Source organism: Chaetodon trifascialis, chromosome 11 (genome assembly GCF_039877785.1).
Source record: "Chaetodon trifascialis isolate fChaTrf1 chromosome 11, fChaTrf1.hap1, whole genome shotgun sequence".
In the NCBI taxonomy this organism is placed as follows: Eukaryota; Metazoa; Chordata; class Actinopteri; order Chaetodontiformes; family Chaetodontidae; genus Chaetodon; species Chaetodon trifascialis.
In genome coordinates, this window is record NC_092066.1 from 7,804,117 (window position 1) to 7,814,276 (window position 10,160).

The following is a 10,160-nucleotide window of genomic DNA, read 5'->3' on the forward strand; positions in this document are numbered from 1 at the left end:
CTCTTTCATAAAAGAGTGAGATATCCACCATTTGGGGGAAAAAAAACATACTGTGACCTAATTTCTGGATGATTATTTATATCTTCGCAAACTGAAGTGCTTGTTTTGGAGTGAGACACTTACTCAACATAATTAGCTCCTCTGCGTTTCCTGTGTGATACCACTCGCACCACAGACGCGTAGGGAGAGGCCGAGCCGCCGACCTGACAGCCTGGAATGCACAAGTGTCGCTGACTCCAGCCAATCCCCGAGGGGGTCAAAGGTCGCCCAGCCATTTTCGCAGATGTTGTTTTCCTTTCTGTCAGCAACTGGATATCTACTGATCCCAGTGAGGGTCCGGGATATCAGGATGAATGTGTCACACATTGTGCAGCTGCTCACACAGTAAATGATCTTGCATGTAGAACATTGCTAAATTGTTTTTCTTCGCCTTCATTATTTAACCAAGCAGGCGTGAATTTGATTGAAATGATCTCCTGCACCTCTGGAATAGGTTAAATTTCTCAACATGATCAATAGGTGGCACTGATGATCCTTGACACTTTTGCTAAGTCATCTTTTTACAGCAATAAATTAGAGCCATAAACATCAAGTCAGTTACAAATAAACTTTTTTTATTCGCTAGTTTCCACATGTTTTTTTGTCCTGTTTCATGTGAAAATGTGTTTTTAAAATCTGTTAAATCCTAAAATTGAGTTTTTCTTATTGTGCACCTGCAACCTGGAAATAACATGCAGAACGATCAACCTTATTTTTTTCTCCTTAGTGCAATTAAAATGCTTCATTTAAATTTTTAATCCTGTTTCACTTCCAGCTGCTCTTGTTTCAGTTGATTCATCTGCTTTAAATTTTAATTGCTTCGTGTATTCCTAACGTTTCATTATTTCACTCAGTTGACTTTTTCTTAGTCTTCCTTTTTTTTTTTTTTACCATCTATGACTAAGCTTTCTATTTGTGTTTCCCCATGTAGAGGATCCTTAGTCTCTCCCTCTGTGTTTTTCAAAGCTGTATGAAAATCGTTAAATCTGACTTTAATCGAACATAGAAACTATGTCGCTCAGCCTTTTCATGGATGTTATCCGGAATAATCCTGCTGAGTGTAATAACCTTATCTGCCACGACAACACTGCCCATCTCCGTCCTTCATTCGCATTCTTGGCTGCTGAAACTCTTATTCAGGCATTTATCACCTCCAGATTTGATTAATGCAACAGCACCCTCTATGGCACATCCTCCAAAGTCCTGCAGTGCATCCAAAACCCTGCAGCCTGAGTGCTCTCTCTCTCTCTCTCTCTCTCTCTCTCTCTCTCTCTCTCTCTCTCTCTCCTGCTCTATTACATTACTCACTCTGCCCAAACTGCCTGTTGGCTTTGCATGCAGTAAAGGATACAGATCAATCCACTTGTCTCTACTTAGAGAGCTGCTCCTTCCCATCTCTGTGGCCTTTTTAACTATCATCAGCTTTGCTCTCTGCTGATGCCAAATGTCTTGAACCCCACTGAAAGAACAGACAACCCACAAGTCCCTCATTATCCACCTTCAATCAAGCTTAACAGTCACTTTTTCACTCTCATCATGTCTGTTTGGCAGGTATAGCTTGTTAGGATGCTAACATTTGCTAATCAGCACTAATCATAAAGTGCAGCAGCTGGTGCTGATGGGAATGTCATTGGTTTTGTAGGTATTAGGTCATAGACCGAGTTTTGCAGATATTCTTACCAGATGGTATTAATTAAAAAGTTGAATTCATCTTGAGGGAAACACAAATGTACGTAGCAAAGTTCATGGCAGTCAGTTGAAAGTGGTGAACCTCTTAGTGGTGCTAGAGGAAAAGTCAGAGGATCACCAAAGACAGGTGATTTAATCCTCTGGGATCTATCAATATCTGTATAAAATGTCATGGAAATTCATCTACTAATTGTTCAGATATTTCAGTTTGGACCAAAGACTGACTGACAGACCCACGTTGCCATCCCACACAGCACAACAGAATAAGAAAAATTAAGGGAGAAATGGAATATTTACAAAAGGCAAAATACAAGACATCAGCTAAACATAATGAGATGAGAGTTAAGGGGCTTGTTGGACATCGGGGGAAGTCGAAAGCAGTTTTACCGTCAAACTCTTCCAGCCGTATAGCCGCACATAATGGACAGTCAGGCCTCCCGGAGCCAGCTAGCCCATTAGCCTGGGCTAATGCATCCAGGACTCCCTGCCATGCACTGCCCATCACTCGAGACTGGATATAGTTTCACACAGAAGCCGCCTCATCTCTTTGTGCTCGGTGTGATGCTCGCTCCAAACCAGTGACCCCTGAGGAACAGTTGCTAAGAAAATGTGCCTTTTCCCCCTCATACTATGTTTGTGGATTAAGTAGCTGAGGTTGTGAGGTCAAAGAGAGGATATTTTAAGCTTAAGATTAACATTTCTGAGGTTTAACAGGCAAATATCTTCTGTATAATATATAATAACAGATGGTCACAGTTGTATATTGTACATGTGCAGTAACACATATCAAATTCCTGTTTCTCCTCAAAATGTAAAGTGGATATTGGCTCAATCAGAGGGTGAAATTGTTTTTGACCATGCCTGTGATCTTGGGTTTCACAGCTCTGCCTTGCTAAATGGACCAGGTGCATTAGGGGCCAGAGAGGAGCGCGCTGCAGAGTGCTCTTAAAAGGCGAGGGGAGAAAAACAACTTGAGACAGCCTCCCTGTTTTTTGTTCAGCCCCGCTGCCCCGCTGTGGAGGGACAGTGACAGGTACCAGCCATGTATGGAAGCGCCGCGTATCGGGTTGCAGCCGTCAAATCAAAACAATCATCCCGATGGAGAGAGGGCAGAATGTACATGGAGGGTATGGTGACTGACATGAGGGCCCTCATGTGACGGAGGGGGAAAACTGCCAGACACGCATGCCATACAGGAAACAAAAAGTGAATTTTAGGTTTATTTCCTAAATCATTGTCTCTGGGCAAACATCTCTCAGCTTGTATCACAGGGAGGAGCGATGACAAGAAACAAGGAATCATGTAGTTTTGACATTGTTGTGCATTTTAAACTGATCATCTTTGAATATGTGTTAGTCCGCCTTTTTGCTGCGGATTAACACACACTTGGTTCTCTATTGAGCATTTCTGGCAGCAGGAAAGTGTGTGTGGGATTGACTCAAAGCAAACTACAGTGGCCACGCTTGTTATAAAGAAGGAACATGTCACTCAGTGTAACCGTGTGGTTAATTTATGTGTTTTGAAGACAATAAGGGAGCACAGAGGAATAATCTATATCAGGCTTTCACCACACAGACAATACTTGCTCATGGGAACATTTCATTGTTGTTTGTTGTTGTTGGTTTGGCTCAGCACATGTTGTTGACAATGAGAAAAATATAGAACAGCACCAGATTCAGCCATTAAAGTAGAACCTGTTGACAAATACTCTGAATTCTGTTTTACTACTTTTTACATCATAAGCCACCTACGGCTTTGACATTACACACTACTGACTGTAGATATGTAGTTTGATAGCGGTCACTAAAAGGCCTTTTGGGGCTTTCTTCCTCCCCTTTTCACTTCTTGCTTTGTTGTGTTTATTATGCACAGATATGCTTATTCTAAGTACTGATAAAATATGTTTTTTATCTCAAAACTTAAAGTCCCCCTCTACTCGAAAAAGCCATTTTCTTCTCGTTCCTCCAGTTGAGTGTTTGAGCTTCACAGTGCAGAGTTTGACACTTGTAGGCTGTTTTCACATTCATGAGCTGAAAGTGGAAAGTTTCTCTGTGCTCACTGAAAATCCAGTTTTAAACGAGTGGGCCTACGAGCTCGATCTGTGGCGTCACAACTATTTTGGAAGCCCGTTCTGGTCCAGTATTCATTGCACAAGTGTGATGTGGAAACGTGAAGCCTCCAGTGCACAAACACTGACTTTTCAGTGAAGCAGGAGAGATCTTGTGTCCAGCGGTTAAACTTGGGAAATGAAAAATAATTACATATTTATAGTTTCAAATTAGGGAGGAGGGGGAGATGCCATTTTCAGGATTTTAACAAGACAATTGAACTTTTTTTGTGGAAAAACCATTCCAGACACAAACTGTAATTCAAGGCAGAGTCTTTTATATGCATCTTAAAACATGTCTGGCGGGGATCTTTAAAACTAAACTCTTGGGCTGTTCCTGAGTGAAACAACAATTCATCCTGCAGACAACGTATTCCTTTATATTTGTGTCTCCTTCTCACTCGGGAGCCCACATTCTTCTCCACCACAAGAAGGGTGACTCATCACGCTGAGGCAAATATGCCAATAGTGTGCGCTACCAGCAGGGTGTGTAAATTCCACACCTGTCCCATCATCCTCTCCCCTCCCCTCCCTCCTCTCCCCTCCCCTTTTGTGCCTTCTCTCTTTTCACACACGCTCCCCCCCCTCGCTCACCCACACCTCGCACTGAACAGCTTGAGGAGCAGAAAGCGGCGCTGCCTCGCTAAGAACGCGCAACAGAACCCAGAGGAACCGGCAGAGAGTGTTCAGGGTTGACGACACCGAAGGCCTCTCTCCGTCCTGCCGTCCCGCTTTCTTCATTTCAAACAGGTAAGCTGAGATTCACAACCTTTGCAGGCACTTTTAGGACCAGATGCATGAAGGCTGGTACCAAAGCTGTTCAGCAGAAGAGGAATGGAGGGTGGAAACAATAGCATGTGTTGGAATCTTGCTGTGATGCATTTAAGTGCATCTTTTATTATTTGGGAACAGTTTTGCTGAATGCACCGCTGCCTAATTGCTTGTATAGACTTTTTTAGAGTGCCACTCTTTCCCTCTGTGCCCTTCTTTTTGCCTTTCTATGTCCTCCCATTCCACTTTTTCTTTTAACAACTCCACCAGCTCTGAAATGTTTTGCTTGCGTCTCCCCACCAGAAGCGACCATTAACCTGAGCTGAACAAGCCCTGCAAGGTTTAAAAAAGTCATGTGTGGCAGTGAGAGCGGAGGCTTTGTTATCCTGCTTGTTTAATCCCAAGATGGATCGTCACACTGTTTTCTCCACAGGAAAGAAGGAGGTGGCGGGATGACAAAGGCTGCAGCTGCCTTTTCTTCTCCTTAAGCAGGGTGAAAAATGACATAATGGCTGTCGAGCTCAGGTAACTTCACTTGGACACTGATACCCCTGAAACTAATCCAACTCTTGGGTTGTGTTTACAAGATTTGCATCGCTGCGAGAGTGTGAAAGTCAATCCAAGTGGGGAACGACAATAAAGAAGTGATGAGGAAATTAGAGAATGCTCTGATCAAAACTGTGTTTTGTAGTCCTGTTCTTGTTTGCTGACATTAAACCGGTGCAGCTCAGAGGTGGGAAGAGTCTAAACATGATCCTGTGACCCTTGCAGTCGAATTTTGACACCTTAATGACCAAAAAGGAGTAAATTGTAGAATATCGAGACATAGTTGAAGCCTCTGTGTGCAGCAAGTTTGCTTGTAAAGCTGCAAATCGAGGCAGCATGAACATGAGAGCAAGTTGTTTTCCACCGAGCAGTGATGTCATGGCACCGCTGTTTGGGCGGACTAACAGTTTATTCTGAAAACTGAGCCCATGTCCTGAGGCTCAGACAAACTATCTGAGTACAAACGATGAAGGCAGAGACTCGTCACAAGCGGGGAGGGAGAGCATCACACCCACTGTGTGAACAGAGACAGTCGATATCTGCATTTAAAGCTTATAAAACATCTAGAGATCATGTAGTTTAGACATGTAGCCCAAAGCTGGGGTCTGCATCTGGGCCTGGTTTGACATCTGAGCCACGGTGGAAAGTAACTATACACATTCTTATCACATTGCATCATGTTATATTTACTCACGTTCTGTGCTTAAGTACAATATAGAGGTACTTCACTTGATTGTTTCCACTTTATACTTCTACTCCATCACATTTCAGAGGAAAATATCAAAGCTATAGTTATTTATTACTTATAAAACGCTTTAGAAAATATGATGAATTGTTCAAGAAATGTTGAAGCAAATAAAGAAACAAATGTTGACCAGCTGCAGAGTTAACATGGAGCTCGCAAGTTTAATGCATCAGTTCTAATAAACTGATATCATCGTCTGTCTCAGATGTAATAATATAACACTGAAAGGTGTCGTTACTTTTCATATTCTAAGCAAACTTTGCTATTAACACAATATTTTGAATATAGGACTGTTAGTTGTACTGGAATGTGTTTACTTGTACTTAAGTAAATGATCTAAATACTTCTTCCACCAGAGTGATGAGATGCAGTTTGCTTTATTAACATGCATGTCATGAAAAGAGCCCATTCAGTTATTGCATTTGAAGGTAATAAACTGCGGTCCGACTCTTTGGCCAACCACTCATCCTATGTCTCCACACATTCTACAGTCGTATTAGTGGTCAGTGTAATATATCAGACTAACGCAGTTTGTTTTTATGAGCAAATTTCCTGTTTCTCTCTATATCTAATAACTTCTTTGCCTGCAGTGGACCTGGACTTCTCATTTGAATAAGTCACAGCATGAAAGCGGCAGATGTTATTACTTTTACAGGACTGAGTGTGATTTTAACATCACTTCAATCTCCATTCAAATCCGAATAATTTTACAAGTTGTACAGAGACTTCTTTCTTGCAGAGCGAGACACGCACAGAGCTCTCAGATTTCCTGCTGCGAACGCCACTCCGGAGTGACTTCTCTGAAGATGCAGAACTTAGCTCATTAGTGAGCATTGAACCAAACTGGAATTGTTCACAGTGGCTAAGTTCAGTGTCTGACATGAAAGAATGAGCTCCCACATACCTGAGAGCCCCCAGCTGTCCCCAAACGGAGAGGTGAGGGGAGAGGGATGCACAGGAGAGGGAAAAAGCCAGGCCACCTGTACAGTAAAAAAGAGGAATGCTGGAAAAGCTTTTGCATGTCCAGACACACAGTACAGTAGTCAGCTCCTCCTGATTTATGGGGGTTTACGGAGAAGAAGAAAGGCTCCCAATGGATGAAAGAAGGTCAAATCAGTGTGATTTATGTACTCGTTTTCCACACTATATTTCCATTTTTGGAAAGGATAATAACAAAAAGCTGCAGATTTTCCAGGATAAAGCTGATTTCAGTAAAAAAAAAAAAAAACAATGTCAGTGCTCGAACAATGGACTGCTTTGCCTCACAGTTTAAAATAGAACCAGGGCTTGTTAAATTCTGTGCTCTCAATCATTTTGCGGTTGTGTGATAATGTGGACTTTTCCGGGTTGTGTACTCCTGTGCCTACTGAACTGGATTCAGTGTGTCTTTGCAGAACTGGCTCAGTCCAGCAGGAACAAGAGTGACACCTAATATGACACCAACGGCGCTAACGAGGCCGCCATGATCCCATTAAAATAATCAGAAGGAGCACACCGTAAACGACCACAAACATGTTTATCACGGCTGAAGGTGTTTTGTCAGGAGTGATGAATTTGCAATTCTGGCACAAAGACGTGTGTGTGAGTGTGTGTGTGTCTTAATTTGCCTTCCTGTGTGGGCGAATCTGGCTGCCTCTGCAGGTAGTCGTTATCAACAGCAGCTGATTTGTGCTGAGTAACACTTTACGTCGCCGCTCTTCATTCCTCACACCATAATAAGCTGTCATTGTGTCTGCGAGCTTCCTCGCTAAATTGGGATACACGGGCTCAACACCTCTGCAGTCATTACACACCTGAGTGGACAGGCGCTGCATTAGCATAAGCAAAACTGGTCATCATAGGACATGTTATTGATTTTGCATGTCCTCCGCTGTCAGGGTGCTGTGTGAACAATCACCTTGGGCCATCTTCTCGTGGACTCATTTAGCTGAAAAATCTGCAGACATGCAAAAAATACTAATATGGGCTTGCCTGAAAAGAGAAAGAAAATTCATCCAGAATTTCATATTGATTTTTTTCTTACCCTGTAATTACGCTGCATATCTGTGGCACCCAGCTCTAAAACCATGCTGAGAAAGCATGAAGCACAGACTGGACTGTGCTCTTATGATTATCTTTCCTCACTTTAAGGTGCAGAGTGGAGGTAAGAAGTGCACAGATTCTGCTTTTTGGGTTTAAATATGTCAAAAACTGAGCCTTGCTGTGAATGCTGAATCTCGTGTACAACACACTAATAAAGAAACCTTGAACCTTTTTGTCTTGTTTACTTCAGCTGGATTTGAATGTTTGATGCTATATTCCCTCTTAAAAGGGAATGTGTGTGCGTGTGTGTGTGTGTGTGTGTGTGTGTGTGTGCGTGTTTGTTTGTTTGTTTGTTTGTTTGTTTGTTTGTTTAAATGGCATATATTTATTTATAAGAACATTACCTTAACTGATGAACCTTACATGCAAATAGTAGCAACATGATACACATCACAAAGGGTTCAGCTGAGATTTGCATTGATTTGCATTATATTGAGCCGATACTGATTTTCTTGTATCTATCACTTGTCTTAACTAAATACGGTATCCAATGAGAAAAACAAAATTATAGTGAAAAGCACAAAAACCGTAGGCACAGTTTCAGTCCCTGTTGAGCATCAACAGGATTATATTCATTATTTTAAATACGTTGTTGGGATTTGTCATCACCTGGAGCAGCTCTACAACCCACATTCTGCCAAACATAACCTTAAAATAACCTTACATAACCCCTTATAAATAAATGTTACACTATTTTTCAAGACCAAGCTACTTTCACAAGATGGTTTGAGGCCAAAATGTTAATTAAAAGTGTCGGAAGGATTTGTAGCCTCTGGAGCGGCTTTAGGAGCGCTGACCATTTCTTCTCCTTTCAGGACACAGGGACATCACACAGGCCATTAAAACCTGCTGCTAAAAATTCATCACCTAAAGCTCTGTCTGTCGCTAATGTCACTGTACGCTCCTCAGTTCAACTTTTCAACCTTTTGTCCTGCTCTCGGCTCCTGTCATTCTCCTGCTCTCCACCAGATGCCCTCGGACTTCCCCTCCTCCCGTCCACACGCCTGTCCCACTTCTGGCCAGTCCTGCGGTTAGCTGGCCGACTCCACCGGCTCCTCACCTGCACCTCACTCTCTACTCAACATTTTCCTCACATGCCAGTTCAGTTGCTTTGTTCCCCGTAAGACTGTTAGGTCATGTTACCATGTGCATCTTTGCTCTTTAGCCTCTGTGCTGGTATCCTCTTTATCTGTTACCCTGGGATTTGTATCTGGAACCTGTTTCTGCCTGCCTGACCTGTGTGCTTGACCTTTGGCAAGTTTATCGGACTTTGGATTCCCGCCTGCTCCTTATTGGACTTGTTTGCTGTTGTTGTACTGCCCTCTGGTTTTGACCCCCCTGAACTGTGTATCTCAGTTTATAAGTAAATCACTGAACTGCACCAGATCTGCCTCGGTTGTCTGCAGTTGGATCCTCCCCCTGTATTCCTCTTTCCCTGCACATCAGCTGTGACACTTCATGGCACTGACCATCTTCTCCACTCTGAATTTGAAACAACACCTTCTGGACAACACTATGGATCACCAAAGGTACATTTGAAGAAAACTAAGTGGTCTTTTGTACCACGTGCACTCAATATAATGAACACGCAGCATTAACATATCCCCCTGCCAGGATATTTCGATCAATAACATCAGCGTTTGCACATATATTGCTGTACAGCTGATGATTTTGAGTGTGACTGTTGTCTTAATTGTCTTTATCTTGTAGTGTAGTGATTGGTTTGACTGTGTTTATTGTATGTTTGGGTGACAAAAAAGCAGACTTCCTGCCCTTTTCCATTCTGTTCAGGTCTGTGAAAGAAAAATCATTATTTCTTAGTTTAAGAGCATAAAAATGGCATTATTAGATCATTAACAGCAATGCATCATTGTATAAGCAGCATGTTACTGCTATAGCCAGTCGGGGTGGAGCTAGTATTCATTTTATATACAGTTAGGTAGTTCAGTCCAGTGGTTTCCAAACTAGGAGGTTTAATCTTGAACAACAGTGTTTCACGTGTTTGTGTTTATGTTAAATCTCAATCTGAAAAGTAACTACTTCCTGTACAATAGCTGTCAAATTAATGTAAGATGAGTAAAAAGTACAGTATTTTCCTCTGAATTTCAGTGAGGTGTAAAGCAAAAAAAAAAATCTTCTCAAGTATAAGTTTATTGAAATTGTACTTAAGTATAGTTCTGC